This window comes from Culex quinquefasciatus, chromosome 3, assembly GCF_015732765.1.
Source record: "Culex quinquefasciatus strain JHB chromosome 3, VPISU_Cqui_1.0_pri_paternal, whole genome shotgun sequence".
NCBI classification, from domain to species: domain Eukaryota; kingdom Metazoa; phylum Arthropoda; class Insecta; order Diptera; family Culicidae; genus Culex; species Culex quinquefasciatus.
This window is the reverse complement of record NC_051863.1, coordinates 42,920,956-42,938,233: the sequence shown is the minus strand read 5'-3', so window position 1 is coordinate 42,938,233 and position 17,278 is coordinate 42,920,956. Positions and strand designations below refer to the sequence as shown.

At 38.6% G+C, this 17,278-nt stretch overlaps 1 protein-coding gene, 1 long non-coding RNA gene and 1 pseudogene across 4 annotated transcripts in view; 1 reads left to right on the top strand and 2 right to left on the bottom strand.

The window, feature by feature from the left end:
* LOC6048466 (neuropeptides capa receptor) overlaps nucleotides 1-17,278 on the bottom strand; it is a 164,698-nt gene that overhangs the window by 2,064 nt on the left and 145,356 nt on the right. The window lies entirely within an intron of this gene.
* LOC119770666 lies at nucleotides 2,835-4,153 on the bottom strand (annotated as a pseudogene).
* Nucleotides 5,265-6,348, top strand: LOC119768839. The gene is made up of 3 exons (XR_005278251.1): nucleotides 5,265-5,662; nucleotides 5,724-5,802; nucleotides 5,860-6,348. It is a non-coding gene; the product is annotated as an uncharacterized LOC119768839 (long non-coding RNA).

Sequence of the window (17,278 nt, the reverse complement as noted above, 5' to 3'; positions counted from 1 at the left end):
GAAAACGGCAAAAGTGATGAGAATTGGTCGAACGGCTTAGTGTGATTAAAATGGGTATATTTCCCCTAATACCTGAATATCAGTGGCTTTTAAAAAACTTAAAATTTTATTGATCGTTGCAAGCTTCTTAAACAAAACAATAATTAAAAAAAAGACAATGATAAAATTTATTCAAACGGAATTTCAAATCTCGCGTTGTTGTGTATCTTTATTCAAATATTTTACAAAATATTGAAAAATGATTTTAAACATACTCAAAATTTAAAAATTGTAGCGAAATAAATATAGAATAGTTTTCAATTCGTTATTCTTCAAATTTCTTAAACTATTGAAGTTTATAAAAAAAATTGCTTTGCCCTCTGATTTTTTGACTCATGTTTTAGACATTTTTAATATTTAAAAATTGTTTGTATTGATTAATTTGAGTTTTTAAGCTTTTTTTCGATCAAAACTTTATTACTGAAAAGTTGTTTAAAACATTTATTAAAAAAACACAATTTAAATCAATTTTCTCAAACAAGAACAACTTCAATTTGCTTTTAGTACATTTCTAGAAAACAATCTAAGTTTTTCATATATTTCACATTTTTACGAAATGGATAATTTTGTTTTGTAGTTGCAGTTTTTTTTAATTGATTCTGAAATGATCAATACAGAAAAAATTTAAACATAAAGAATGTTTGAATTTGAAACAAAAAAATCAAAATAATACGTTTAATAAGAAACATTTTATTGTAATCTAATCACAAGACTTTTTAACATACACAGAAAAAAAAATCATGGTAATATTACATCTGGGATGGGGTACATCTTTTATGTCAGAATAAATGAGTCATTTTACCTCTGGAAATGATTAATTTTACCACTATTCTGGTGTAATGTAACTTTTTCAGTCTAAATTGAGGTAAAATTACATCATAAAAGAGGTAATATTCAACCTTCCAAAATTACAGCTTCCAAATTTACATTATTTTTTTTCTGTGTAGGTACTTTAATCGAACCGGCTGCGTTTGTGTTAGATCTTACAACGGAATTGCAAAAAAAGTGTTTTTTTGCAATTTCCATCCTTGGATGACGAAACAGCCTACTTTTCTCTTCTAAAAATAACAGAATCAAATAAAAACACACTTCAATACAAATGCTGAAAAGTTCTACTTTTCAGCACTAAAATGGATGCTGAAAAGTTGATCATTTAAGCACTTGTTTTGAAAAATACATGGACATTTGACTTCAATTCTATTCAAAAGGTCTTTTCGGAATTGCAAAAAATGTTGTTTGGAACTCGTTGCAAAACTTGATTTTTTCAGCCCTTGTCATATTTATCCAACGAGTTCACCGACTCATGCTGAAAAAATCTTCTTTTTGTAACTTGTTGCATAAACTACGGTTGAGCAGTTCTACGGAATCGGTCTGTTTTCTTTAATTTTTGTATTTTTTAATCCGGCTGAAACTTTTTTGGTGCCTTCGGTATGCCCAAAGAAACCATTTTGCTACATTAGTTCGTTCATATAATTTTCCATACAAATTTGGCAGCTGTCCATACAGAAATGATGTATGAAAATTCAAAAATCTGTATCTTTTGAAGGAATTTTTTGATCGATTTGGTGTCTTGAGCAAAGTTGTAGGTATGGATATGGACTACACTGGATAAAAATGATACACGGTAAAAAAATTGTGATTTTTTGTTTCGCTTTTTGTCACTAAAACTTGATTTGCAAAAAAACACTATTCTTATTTTTTTTAATTTTTTGATATGTTTGCCAACTTTTCAGAAATTTACAGAATGGGCAAAAAATCTTTGACCGAGTTATGTTTTTTTGAATCAAAACAGATTTTTTTTCAAAAAATCGAAATATTGGTCGCAAACATTTTTCAACTTCATTTTTCGATGTAAAATTGAATTTGCAATCAAAAAGTACTTTTGTGAAATTTTGATAAAATGCACCGTTTTCAAGTTACAGTCGACTCTCTGGTTGTCAATATCCAAGGGACCGTCGAGGAAGAGAAGCATCAGTTTACAGAACGATGCAAAATGAAGACTCGATTGAAATTTGTTTTTTCTTGCTGACCAGCTATAAAAGAGAATCATGGCAACGTCCAGCAAACAAAAACAAATAAATGTCAAACACCCTTCAAAGCTTCGTTTCTCAAAGAAAAATGCCTACACAGAAAAAAAAAATCCGGTAAATTTACATCATTTATGATGTACCAAAAGTGCACGTCATTAATGATGCTAATTTACATCAACTTCATTTGAAATTTACGTGTCATCCGATTTAATTCTGTAGAACAAAAAGCGTTTCGAAAACATGTAAATTTCCGATGAAATCTACGTAAATTTACCAAGGTTCGAATTTTTACTCCGTTGAATTTTAAATCCGATGTAAATTTCAAATACTTTTATGGCCAAAATGTAGTATGAAAGATCACTCTTTTGTAATCATTTCTAATCAATTCAAGCACATGATTCCATTGACATAATGCTTATTATTGCCAGATAATACAAAAAAGAATCATTTCAAACTGTAGGCAACCAAAAGCTTGAAAAATAGCATGGGATTTTAAATTCAACGGAGTAAAACCAAATTCCATAAAATGCACACTATTTTGATAAGAATTTAGATTGTGATTTTAACTCTGCGGATTTACTCAGAAAAAAAAATGGCAATACTTACAGTTAAGCAATTCAAACCTCTAAAGATCTTCCTAGCCGAATACTCATCTCGATCTGCTCTATCTTCAGGCTCGAACTGTAGTACTGGTGATAAAGGCGAACACGGACGGCTCGACCGAAACCACCTGCTGCAGGTTGACGTCGCGCAGCAAAATACTTTCAAGTTGTTGCGTCAATCCAGCGATCGACCAAATTCAAACCACGTTAGGCCTTTCTGGTTGGGCTGAATGGATCAACGACGTGGGCGAGCTGTATAAAAAAGTATAAATTTTTACTCCACAATTGTAGCGAATCTATTACCTTCAACTTACCAGCTAAGTGTAACTCTTCTGGCCTGCTTCCACGAGTGATTTCCGGATGATGTTTTGCTGTGACGACGGCGTCTAGTGTCCTCGCTTCTACGAGTAATCGGCCACGCCGTTCTTATTCTTCTCCTGGCGACGACTGGTGCCCCTGGATTGAGTTAGCGCACACTTCTTAGCGAGCCGATACGGACACCTACCAGACGCTCATGATGTTGTTGATGTAGCCGGCGTCAAGGTCTGTCCGTCGGTGGACAAAGCCAGCGACAGGCACTGCGGCGGGTCGGCCTTCGACGGCTTCAGCTCCTCGACCATGGTCTTGCAAGCAAGACTCCAGATCTTGATCGACGAGACGTAGGCGACGCACAGACTGTATTTGTCCGGCAAGAATCAGATCGCGTTGATGCTCCAGCGTGTGCAGATGCTTGCCATCGTTCAGACCCCAAAGGAACGCCTTGCAATCCTTACCGCCGGACGTGTACGTACAGGGAACCGTCGGGCGACACGGACATCGAGTTGAGGTAGCCACAGCCCAGATGGTCAATCTTCAGCATTTAATTGTCCAGATTCCAGACCTACGGTGCGATCCCAAAAGGCGGACACGATGATCGGGTTGGAGTGGTCCGGCGAGAAGCGCACACAGAACAACCAGTCGAAGTGACCGTCTTCCTGGTTCTACTTGCACTCGGCAAGCGTGTTCCACAGCTTGATGGTCTTGTCGCGCGAGCCGGATACGATCTGACGGTTGTCTACGGAAAACGCAAACGACAGGACGTTCTTGGTATGATCTTCGAAGTGGCGGATCGACTTGCCGGCGACCAAGTCCCACAGACGGAGGGTCTTGTCTCAGGAGAAGGACAGGGCGTAGTTACCGTCCGAGGACAGCACGACGTCGCTGCTGAAGTGCGAGTGGCCGTACAGGCGCTTCTGCGGGATGCCGTAGCTGGCGTCGTCCCGGGTCAGCTTCCACACGATCAGGGTCACGTCGCGCGACGAGGACAGGATCATATCCGGGTACTTTGGGTTGGTCTCGATCAAGGTGACGCAGCCGGAGAGCTACGATTCGCGGAGAAAAGCACTTTTGTCCTCCACGGCAAGGTTCGTAAAATTCTAGCTGAAAAAATCGAATAATAATTATTGTGAATTATCACAAAAATAAATCCAGACAAACTTGCATATTAAACAAAACTCAGTCACAGCAGGCGGCGCAACAACAAAAACACATTTTTTTCTGGGTCGTGGTGGTGACAGTTCGCGCAGAAAAATGTCAACTACCCGCGACTGAAAATGCTTTTTAGTTCAAGCATCCTGCAGGATTGCAAAATTGGATTGTGTAAACAAAATCTGTATGAGTAGACGAAAAATTTGCATTGAGTTTTCAGAATTATTTTAAGAGCTATAGAGTTATCTAAGGCCGATCTCACGCACACTAGCACCCCATTTGTTTTGCTGGCGGGTACAAAATTTAACCTCAATCTTTTTCGTGTACGTACACGTAATACATGCGCACGTAGATAACTCTATAGAGTTATCTACGTGCGCATGTATTGCGGTACGTACACGAAAAAGATTGAGGTTAAATTTTGTACCGGTCAGCAAAACAAATGGCGTGCAAGTGTGCGTGAGAGCGGGCTTAAGGTGTATTCACATTATACCGCATCCGCAGCCGCAGCCGCATCCGCACAAAATTCGACAGTACGGACGCACAGTGCGGACGCGATTTCTCCAATGCATTCCATATGCAGCCATTCACACTGTTCCGCATCCGTATCCGCAGTACGGATCCGTATACGGATGCGGAACAGTGTGAATGGGAACATTTGAAATGCATTGGAGAAATCGCGTCCGCACTGTGCGTCCGTACTGCGGATGCGGTATAATGTGAATACACCTTTAGATAACTCTTTAGTCCACAAACAAGGCAAAACTATTTGTTAGGGACGTCGTTAGGACCGTCATCAGGAGTGACATTAGATCTGGGGTGAGATTGGGTCATACAAAAATGAGGAAATTTGTATGACCCAATCTCACCCTCGACCCAATGTCACCCCTGATAACGCGACGCCTGATTTTTTTAGGGATTGTGTAATGTTTAGTCTAAGTCTGCATAATTTTGTGAAAAGTCTGCAAGTAAATCGGTGCAATCACCCCTCGGTCGCTTGAAAAATGTTTGTATCGCGCAAATTTGCCCCGAGCTGATGTCAACTTGGTCGCACCGGAAAACGATCACCACCACCACGAGACGAGGCAAGCCTGCGAAAGCGAGAGAAAAAGAGAGCGCGACGGAGAAATTTCGCGTCCACTCCACGGCTACCACAAGCAAGCAGGAGAGGGTAGTCCGATTTGGCCCGGCGTGAAGGGTGGAAGGGTCGTCGTGCCGACGTGCACAAGGTGGCCGTTAAAAATGTGTCGATCGTTGTGAATCGCGTCACCGATGAAAGTGCGAAAGTGTCGGGTGCATGGTCGGCAAGGTCGGCCCCGTCACGACGACGGCCGAACCCTTTGGCCAGCTGGATGTCCGAGCAAAATCCGGGCATGAGATAGTTCTGGTTGGAGAGTCCGGAACGTGACGGATCGGACGCGGGATTTGCCGCGGAACACCCCGCCCCACTGGGCCGGGACACGCGAAACACCCCGAACGGGAAGCGACGACGAATTTGGCCAGAAGGGAGCCAGGAATCAGCGGGTAAGACTAAAAAACAAGATGGTGTCGTGCGAAAAAACTAAAACTCATCCTCAAAGCACAGAAACGATCAAAACGAGCAGCAGGACAAGCCCGAGCAGAACACATCCACAAATCAGCCATCAAAAGACCCTCCCTTGAAGGTAAGAAGAAGAAAAAGGCTTGGAGTGTGGCAAGTGGTTAATCCGATTGAATTTCAGGGTCTTATTGTGGGAATTACGAATCCGCTCTTGGCTCATCTAAGCTCGTCCTCCGCAAGGTTCCGGAGCTGGATTCTGCACGTCAAGGCTGGTGGGGATCGGCCATTCAGGACATCGGCGCGAGAGTCATCACAAGCGCTCGGATTTGCATCGCGTGGCATTCGAGGAACGATTCGGGCTGGCACCTCAATCCGGTCCAACCTGCCAGAGACAGCAAAGGATGCCGGAGGCGGCGTGCGGCCGCTTGGAACGTACGGAGATCGTGGGAACCTGGTCGCCGGCAGAGAAAGAATAAGAGGACATGGAAGCAGCTGCAGAGCGGCGCACGTGGAGGATGCTGTAGCGGGCGAGCGTGAGTAGCGAAGGAGCGAGGGGTGAGAGGAAGAAAAGCGCAAAGAAAAGCGCAAGGAAGAGCGGAAAGAAGAGCGCAACAAGAAGAAGAGAAGTTGTGGGTAGACATTTTGGGGTTTAATAGATGTACTTGCTCAAGATAACGCCTTTTTACTTCGCCTTCAGCGATCAGAGTTGGACCGAAAGATTTCTTTGTTACAATTGTTTGGATATATAAAACTAGCATCTGAAATATGAGCACTCTGGGTCAGGGTAAATCGGGACACAAAATTTGAAACGACAATAATTTAAATCCTTAAAAAATCAATATTTGGCGATTCAAATTAATTGAAAATTTTGAATCGTTCTAGAAGGATATTAACTTTTAACTTTATTTGTTTAAGCGTATCAATAAATGAAAGTAAATATTTTTATTCATGATTCTAAAGTGCAAAAATATATATAAAAATGTAAATAACAAGCCATATTCTGAACATTTGAATGCAAAATGTTTTTAAAATGCATTTTACACTAATTATTTTATTTTAAATTATTTTATAATTTAATCTGAATGTGACAACGCTGGTTTTACGTCAAATGATTTACATTTCAAGCAAAACTATGTAAAGGGACCAAAGCCGAAGTGTCAACAAACAGTCTGTCCTGCTTACGTCAGTGGATGTTTACATTAGGAACGAGCGGGACAGACTCTTTGTTTACACTTCGGCTTCGGTTCATTTACATTGTTTTGCTTGATTTTCAGTCTCAGGCGTCTCAGGGCGTCTAATTCTCTCTGTCAAAGAGAAAAGTGCTAAAATGATACGTTGTCGTGGATCTCGTAATAGTAACAATTTTGTAAGAGAAATATTTTTAGACAATTTTAGATTATTCCACTGTTTTTTTTGGAATTAGATTGTTATTGTAAAAAAATATTACCTTACAGCTTGACTTGCAGTCAACAATTACGAAAATTCGTAATGGATTCAGATGTGCAGAGCCGGAACAATCCTTACCATCGCGAGATGTTTTTAAAACTATTCCCAGTGCGGATGTTCACCAAGAAGCCCTCGGAGTGCATTGGTTCAGCTCGTCGAAGGGAATCAGTCTCAATCTTCCAGCTGATGCTCGACGAGTCCCGGTTGATAGGCTGCAGGGGACACAACAAGATAGATTTTTCATTTCCGGCCTGCAACCTGAGTAAGGAAACTTTCACCAGGCCCTGGCACAGTGGTTTAATTGTGTCCTCCTTTTGTGTCAAGCTGCTCCAGCAGATCAAAGCTGTAAAATAGTTGATGTGGTTGTGTTGTTTACTCACCAAGAAACCCCGGCAAGTTGTAATATTGTGAGTTGAGATTTTTGAATTTGCTGGATGGTCCGCTATCGGCTAAAATCTTGCTTCATTTGTATAAAAAGTTCCAGAAGGCAGAAACTGATCAAAATTATGTCGACAACGGGTTTCTGGAATCTACTTAATCGTCTTTTACAAGTAGTAACCAAATGTTTCGACTTTCCTCAGCAAACGTCAAATCAGTACAAACTTGCTGCTGGATATTTTTGCGGATATCTTCCGAAATAGGTCCGGCACCAAAACAATCAAAACAAATCACTAAGAACATCAGCCAATAAGGAGGCAACCAAACAACATTAAATTTTCACTGATTACCAAAACACAACATGTTTTGTTTTGACTCAATCGCAGCTTGACATTTGACGCTGGTACTTATAAACACTTCCGCTCCGCTGCACACCAAACATAATATTGAATCGATTTGATTTTGTGTTTCGCCTTTGCTGTCACTCGCAAACCAGCAATTTAAATTTACATTTTAAAAAAAATTACATCGAACTTTCGTTTACATGTTTTTCATACTTTCAAATTTAGGATTTGCCCAAATAAAAGTTTCGTTTACATGAGATTCAAGTGTTACATTGAATCTCATTTTACATGGAGGTTGTTTATGTGCTATTCAACTCTTTACATGAGTTTTCAAATTTACATTCATCATGTTTACATCTGAAACATGGTTTCAGTGTTGGGTAAATTTACATTTTTTTTTCTGTGTAGGTACAGCGAAGCAAAAATTTTTTTTTGCTTTTGTAAATTTACATCATTTTTATTGGAAATTTACACGATTTCACCAAGTTCTGGGTAGGGCCATTTACAATAAAAAACATGTAAATTTCCGATGTTTCTCATGTAAATATACATCATTTATCATGATACCTTTTGGTACATGATAAATGATGTAAATTTACAGAAATATTTTTTTCTGTGTAGAATAGCTAAATTCACTATTACTAATTTTATCCCTAAATAACTAAAGGCAAAGTATAAGAAGTGGATATTTATAGTTAAAATCCTAAATTCTACTAAAACTAAATTTGTTAATTTAATCTAATCGGTCTTTATCGGTGAAATCTGACGCAAATTTTAGAAGAAAGATAATGAAATTTTAGGTGGATAGGTCGACTAGGAGTCATAGAAGAAGATATAAAGGACGGAAACTAAGTCAGCGAAGGGCCATTTGAGGAAGTATGTGTGTGTGATCAAGTCTTTTAGCCTTCTAATTTGGCTCTGTACAAGTACTGAGCGAAACACACAGTAAATGTACAGAGACAACTTATTCCTGCAGCGTCATCCATATGACTCCCGGACGGCCAAAAGAAATGATCGCACACCGCCTATACATACAATCGGCACGTTACTTTGGTTCTGCCGATGACATTTATTGCGTTCGGATATTTCTGGGATGTGTCTTGAGCCTTGCTCTGGTAGCTTGGTATTCAAGACAAAGCCGTACTGCATTACCCTTGCGCTCCATAAATAGAACAGTTCTAATTTACTTTTCTTTTATCCGAAAACTTTTTTATTCCCATATTGTTTTGGTCACCGAGAACTGATGTTAATTTAATCTAAATTTAAAAAAAAACCCGCATCCTAACCTAACACCCACATTAAGATAGGGAAAAATCACATATGTAGCGGTTCATTGTACAAATGTGATACACAGAAAAAAATATGTAAATTTCCACGTCATGTAAACTATGTTTTCAATGTAAACTTCGAATATGTAGAATTGAAATTGTATGTAAATTGCCAAATCAGATGTAAAAAGCGATCATGTAAAATCTATTTGCATGTAATTAACAAATCTCATGTAAATACAATAGATTTTGCAAATTATAAAAAGATCTGAATCATGTAAATCTTGAATAAGATGTAAAAATGTATCAATGTAATTTTGAAACATATGTAAATTTCCCAAATAACTGTTGTGTATCGAGTGACAGCAAATCAAAACAAAACAGTTGCTGTTAGGGAGCGGTCGTTTTAAAGTGGTTTTAATTGAATGCGCTTGCATTATTGCGGTAATCGGGAATGTTTCTGGTCCACAGTGTTCTTGAGCTCCGGTTTAGGACAATTAGATGTTTGGTAAGTGTTGAAAAGATTGAAGTTAAGAAAGTGTCGGCTTTGAGCAAATGCTTCACAAATTGAAATTTAATAAGCGTCTTCTTACCGTAGAGGAAGTCTACACCAAACTTATCAGATCAGATGAACCGTTTTCTGTGACCACCGGAACGTCCACTCCCAACAGCTGATGTGCAATTCCAGCGGCATTTGTTTGGATATTCAGCATGCATGCATGTCCGCCGGAAAAGATTCACCAAGAGCAGCGACACTTCTCGGTCAGTTTCTTCCGGTAAAGCTAAATGGACCATAATTGTGAGTTCAGATTCTTCTCGGTAAAAATCGGTTTACGGATGGAATCTCTTATGGCAATGTCAAGTCTGGCATGACGCATGACCAGCTTGACAGTTAATTGGTTCTTTAAAATTTTCTGCTTTATGGATTTGTTTCAGAAAAACTTTTTAAATTATGAGGGCTTTTGTTAATTTGATTTGGTTAACCGCGGTGGATTTTCTTGAAATAATTCGAACTGTCAAAAATCCACCAAAGCATCTACCGGTGGATACTTTTCTACCACAGATTTTTGTGCGATCAATGTGGTAGATGCTTTGGTGGATTTTTGACAGTTCGAATTATTTCAAGAAAATCCACCGCGGTTAACCAAATCAAATTAACAAAAGTACTATGTTCTTTGCACGGCAGTATTTTGTTCCTGTTAGATTTTAACACTTGCTAGACAGTTCGAGCTGGGTGAGCAAGGCCAACTTCCCTGTGACTGAAACTGTCAAGACCAAAATCTGCAGCAAATCAAACCGCGGAATGTCCAGTTCTAGCAAAACATTGTAATAGGCCGAAGCCGAAGTGTAAACAAAGAATCTATACTGCTCGTTCCTAATGTGAACATCAACTGACGTGAGCAGGATAGACTCTTTGTTTACACTTCGGCTTCGGCGCCATTACAATGTATTGCATGAGTTAAAGATTGGCCAATGCTTGACAGATTCAAATGCGCTTCACACCAACTCACTAACCGCCCTTGTTTAGAGCAGTACTGAATTGGCATGCCCAGAAAGTTGTGACTTCTAAAAGCATTTTTTGCATGAATAAAAAATTCATAAAGTCTAAAAAAAACTAATTTGGCTTGAATGAAGTAGGGCGTTAAAAACTTATTATTGAACTAATTTAAGCTAAGTAATGTAATTGGGCCAAAGACCAAGAGTGTAAACAATCAGTCTATCCTTCTCACGTCAGTAGGAGCGAGTTGGATGGACTATTTGTTTACACTTCGGCTTTAGCCTCATAACATTGTTTTGCTTGAATTTACTTCTAAAATGTGTTCAAAATAATTTGCCATCGTTTTAAAAATATAACAAGAGACACATATTTTTCTGCCTATTCACATTGTTTGGCTTAAAGTAGCCTACAGACTTTTTCTCAAAAAAAAAAAAAAAATATCTGCCAGACTTGCAGACTTTGCTGACACGATGAACTGGATGAACCCAGCCGCGGCGTCCGCTACGGCCGGGAAACGTCAAAACAAACCGCAATCTCAACAAAGCAATCGAAAAATCTTGTGCGCATCAGTTGTTTTTATGGATTTTGTAGTTTATCTTCAAAAAAAGGTAAGTTTGCTGTTGAAATTGGAATCAATTTGAAAATGGTTAAAGAATAACGTTTAATTTAGGACTTTTCACTGCTTAGTGAAGTGATTAGGAGGGGTTTCCGAGAGCTGTTTTTTATGTTTGCTGTTTGCGATTTCGGCAGGCTGTAGTCCCGTGTCACGAACATTTCGAGGGTTTGGTGAGCGATCAGCGCACTCTTCCTGGAACCGACGTTGCTGATGCTCAAAGATTCGCCCGGAAACAGCAGAAGTCCTAGAAGTCCAACGAAAACACAACATACCGGTTGAGATAATGGCCAAGTTGCAGGTTTACTTCCGGATTTGTCGAGCCTCCTTTATTCGCTACCACTGCAGCCACCAGTTTAAGGGTTATGACGTAAGTATGTTAAATTCTATTGATCTTCTCAACAATAATAACTGTTGATTTTACAGAAATCATCAACATCCTGGACAGTAGTCGCTGTAAATTCCTACTTTGGCATTGAACCAACAATTAGTCAACTTTCCTGTCGTGTACCGCAAGGACGGGTAACGACAAAGTACGACAAATCTGAAAACGAACGGAACGTTAGGATATTCCAGTAGCGTGCACACCATCAAAATGGAGGACTGGTTTGGTGGTCAGAAGGCTCGCGCCGGAAGTCAATCGTAGGACCTCCCTGTACGTCATCGGGGACCAGATCTTACGACGTCTTCGGCGTCAGTAACACCTGCAGAGTTAATTAAGGTTAGTAAGTTTGTTTAATTGAGTTGTGCCTTCTTGCGATACCTCAGTCGACGTTATACAACATGATTATTCATGTTCCGCAATGGCGACCAGGCCACGTCCGTTCTTTTCTTACCCAGGCATAATTAGTTTAACTGGTGGAGAACAAACCTAAGGACAACCTGCTGCTGAAGAACTAAGTTTTCTCGAGCTTTCAGAACCGCACGCTGGACGACATATCGGCATGTAGGGGAAGTTCTCGTATGTTTGGCAGGTTAAGCATTCGCTCCTAACTCCATCCAATTTGCTGATTTTCACTATTTAAATAACTAATTTTGCAAAACTTTTGATAGAAACTTGTTTACTCACTTCTTATTGAGCTATTTATCACTCGATTTCATTTGAAAACGCTTTAAATTAGCTTTAATTGAATGTCAAAGTTCTGACCTGCCAACATTAGAGGCACGCTGGAATTAGATGCTGTTCCCCTACTCTGTACAGCACATTAATTTGAAGGTGCAGCATTTCTACAGTAGTACCCTTGTAAGTGTGTTCCCCAGTCTTAATGTCACTTTAATAATCAATCTGATTTATAGTTGAATTTGGATTTCATTGCTCCGTTGAATCTTGAATCTGAATATCGATGTTTGTGTGCTCACTTGTAGCATCAAAGTCGGAATTTCAACAACCATAGTACAAGAGAGCACACACGCAACGATAGTGTACTAGATTCTGGATTCAACGGCGCAAAAAATTTTTTTTTTGTTTGGTAAGTTTACATTAGTTTCATTGGAAAATTACACGATTTCTCATTTTTTGGATTGAATCGTTTACAATGAAAAACATGTAAATTTCCGATGAATCTAATGTAAATATACATCATTTATCATGATACCTTTTTGTACATGATAAATAATGTAAATTCACAGGAATATTTTTTTCTGTGTAGAAACCGAAGCAAGACTAAATATTCATCGAGAGAACACTAATTGCCCCCGAAATTTTGCTTAGAGCAGTGTGTGTGTGTGTGTGTGTGTGTGTGTGTGTGTGTGTGTGTGTATTAAACTGCCGCTTGGCATCGTTTTCAGACCCAGGAGAACCTCTCCTAATCACGACTTGCCTTTTCCGCTACCAGCATTCCGCCGTCTGTGACCACGCCGGCTCACCAATGTGCACCCTTCGATCGCACACGTGTTACAACTTCTCCAAGTTTGATCAATTTAACTCGAGCCGATCTGTACATCCTCTTCGCTCGAATATTCGCCTGTCGCAGTTGGGTGCGACTCGTCCAAACGCCCTGGAGCGAGAGCCCTAGACAAATGGCCCGGTGATCAAGCGACCAAATCCCACATACGTCAAATCTTTGTTCCGCCGAAGGACAGCATCCGCGTCAACGCTCCTTGGTTGTGTGGTCACCAGATTAGTGGTCTAGCAAGTCTCAGCGGTGCAAAAAATGGGGCTGAAACAGGAAATTTAGGGTTACTAATTTGTATTACTCAATCACTGGCCCGTCTCACTGGAGAACTTACCCCCTTTCCAGTGTTCTGCTTCTTGCGCGTCCGCCGATGATTTTTTGTCTACGGGGTTAGTTCTCGTCGATGGCGAGCTTTACTAAAAACATAACTTGTTATTTTGGGGCTAACCATAGTGCACGCTAGAACTCACCGGATACTCCACATTTTGACGAGCCGGTTGTTTCCGATTGAGCCGGAACTGCTGAGCAAGCCGTTGGTGGGTGGCAAGGTGTGTCCGATTGATGCTTGGTGAATTGGTTTTCTGGGTTCCTGTTGGAGATTTTCTTAATAATCAACCTGCGAAGAAAAAACCGGGTTCCCTAGTAACTTGTTATTAACAAAAATTATTAAGTATCTCACCACGCCAAAAGCAACCGACTTGCCAAAATCTTGCTCAGCTTGTCCTTCGGCCGGAATTTTTCCAGGACGTTCGAAAAAACTCCTCGATGTACGACTAAAAATCGCGCTTGAACAGGTTCTGCAGTTGGGGAAAATTCACCTGCTTCCCGTTTGTACCGCACCAGCATTGTGGACGACTTTGTTGCCGGGTGGTAACCGCGATACCGATACAAAAACTCCCGACGGAGAAAATCCGACCGCAGTGAAACGCGAAAACGAAGAAAAATACGCGGGTTTGTTTACATCCTTCTAGCTCAACATGAACTGTCATTAGGAAGGGGTGTTGGAAAGAAGGTCGAAATGGTATTTACCGGCCAATTTTGATTGAAATGTTGAAATTTTACACTCTTCTTTAAAACTGCTAAATAAATTTAGCTTCCTACTGAAATTGTTTATAAAATTAATCACCCACATTATTTAAACGTACATTTAACAGAGAAAAGTCAACGTCATCGGTAAATAAAAATGAAAGAAAAGTGTTTTGTTAAGTAATTTGTTAAAAATCCAGTTGTAATGTTAGCGTTGTGTAACCCCGGATCGGACCAGAAAGTTTTGCGGATGTGTCTTACGGCTACTCGCCCTGGAATCAACAAAATGCCAATTTCGATATGGATGAATAAAATTATTGTTAAAGTGTTAAAAAATTCATAACAAAACATCAGAAAAAACAAACTTACACGTCTTAGGAACTGCTGGACAGCGTCCATCAGATGCATTTCTGGCATGAGAGTGATCAAGAAGGGCGGCGAAGGACCCAAATCCGCCCTACAGAAAGAGCCGCTATTCTCCCGGAAACGACGAATGATCTTCGATCGGGAACCTCGGAACAAAGTGCGACGATTGATTCTAGCGGATTTTAGTCGATTTCAGCGTCAACTCTTTGAACATCTAGTAAAAAGGATCCCATTCAATCATTTTACACTAAAATACTCACCTAATTACGTTTACCGACCACTTATCCTGAACCACCTGATGGCCAACCGACCTGGTAACATACCTCCAGCAAACTTCCTGGCGACACTTCCAACAACGATTTGTTTTGATTTGGATGAAAATTATCGCTAAATGCTGAGGAAAGATTACTCGATTCTTTCACTTCAGCTCACATTAAATTTTGAGCGAATAGTTGCATTAATAAAAGCGCATTCAATTGAAATCGTTTTAAAACAACCGCTTTCAAACAACATCACATTACAACTGTTTTGTTTTGATCAGCTGTCACTGAATGAACAGCAGCGACAATGAAAATGTACATATGATTCGAATTTACATATGATCATTTTTACATTTGATTTAGGATTTACATGATTCAGATTTATGAATAAATGACAAGACCAATTCTATTTACATGAGATTTATCAATTACATGGAAATAGTTTTTACATGATCGCCTTTTACATATGATTTATCACTTTACATATGTTTTAATTTTTACATGTTCATAGTTTACATTTGAAACATACTTTACATGACGTGGAAATATACATATTTTTTTCTGTGTATGCAAGCCATGAGAAAGTAAAATTAGTGACAACCGGAATAGATATTTAAAGCAAGTAGAATCCAAGGGACCGTCGAGGAAGAGATCCTTCAAGCAAGAGAAAATATCGAGGAATAAAGACAACCGAAGTACAGACGTGCCTCGGTTTAGCACCGCATATGGGGGATGCAAAACCGAGGCGTGCATAACCGAGGCACAGAGCTTATGGGATTTTGGCTATATGGGAGACATTGGCTTTAATCGTACGAAAAATCATGCAAACATCAAAAATTATAGTGTTTTGGAATCGGGATGATGTCAGCTATCCATTAAAATTATTATTTCATGAAAGTTTTCACAAAAATACGTATTTTTCCTGTATTTCGAAAATGCATATTTTTTTCCTAAAGAAACCAACAATATATTGTAATTGCAATATGGGTATCAAATGATCAGGGTTTTTTCATACATTTTGGATGTAACAATAACATTTTTAAGAAAATACTCAAAATTTTCACAAAACTACGTATTTTCGAGAAAAATACTCAAAATTTCAATTTTTACAATATGGGTATCAAACGATCGGAATTTTTTCATACATTTCGAATGTCATAACAACATTTTTAGAAAATACTGAAAATTTTCACAAAACTACGGATTTTCGAAAAAATACTCAAAATTTCCATTTTTACAATTTCCGGGATATTGGAAATATTGAAATTTTTAGTTTTTTTTTTGAAAATACGTAGTTTTGTGAAAATTATGAGTATTTAAAAAATGCTGTTATTAAATTCGAATTGTATGAAAAAATCAAGATCGTTTGATACCCACATTGTAAAAACGGTAATTTTGAGTACTTTTTTTCAAAAATTCGTAGTTTTGTGAAAATTTTGAGTATTTTCTAAAAATGTTGTTAATACATTCGAAATGTATGAAAAAATCCCGATCGTTTGATACCCATATTGTAAAAATTAAAATTTTGAGTATTTTTTCGAAAATACGTAGTTTTGTGATAATTTTCAGTATTTTCTAAAAATGTTGCTATTACATTCGAAATGTATGAAAAAATCTCGATCGTTTGATACCCATATTGTAAAAATTGAAATTTTGAGTATTTTTTTTCGAAAATACGTAGTTTTGTGAAAGTTTTGAGTATTTTCTAAAAAGGTTATTGTTACATCCAAAATGTATGAAAAAAAACCTGATCATTTGATACCCATATTGCAATATCAATATATTTTTGGTTTCTTTAGAGAAAAATATGCATTTTCAAAATACAGGAAAATACGTATTTTTGTAAAAATTTCATGAAATTATAATTTTAATGGATAGCTGATATCATCCCGATTCCAAAACACTATAATTTTTGATGTTTGCATGAATATTCATAGAATTATAGCCAATGTCTCCCATATAGCCAAAATCCCATAAGCTCTGTGCTTCAGTTAAGCACTGGGCCGTGCTTAACCGAGGCAGCTGAACGGTGCAAAACCGGGGCAGTGCAAAACCGAGGCGTGCAAAACCGAGGCATGACTGTATGCAGTTTGAAGGGACTGAAGAATTCATCGGTACATGGAGCATTATTGATATCGAGAAGATCGACAGCCAGAGAGTCGACTGTACAACCATTTTCAGGTAACTTTTTGAAAAAGTCACAGTTTTTCATTTTTAAAATTAGTACCCATGTTTGCCCACCTTTGAAAAATTATTTTTGAAAAGCTGAGAAAATTTTCTATACTTTGTTTTATTGAACTTTGTTGATACGACCCTTAAAAACAGGAAAATTGATGTTTTTTAAGTCTCACCCAAACAACCCACCATTCTCTAATGTCGATATCTCAGCAACTGATGGTCCAATTTACAATGTTAATATATGAAACATTCGTGAAATTTTCCGATCTTTAAAAAAACATTTTCAAAAATTTAATATCAATACTAACATTTCAAACGAGCCAAACAT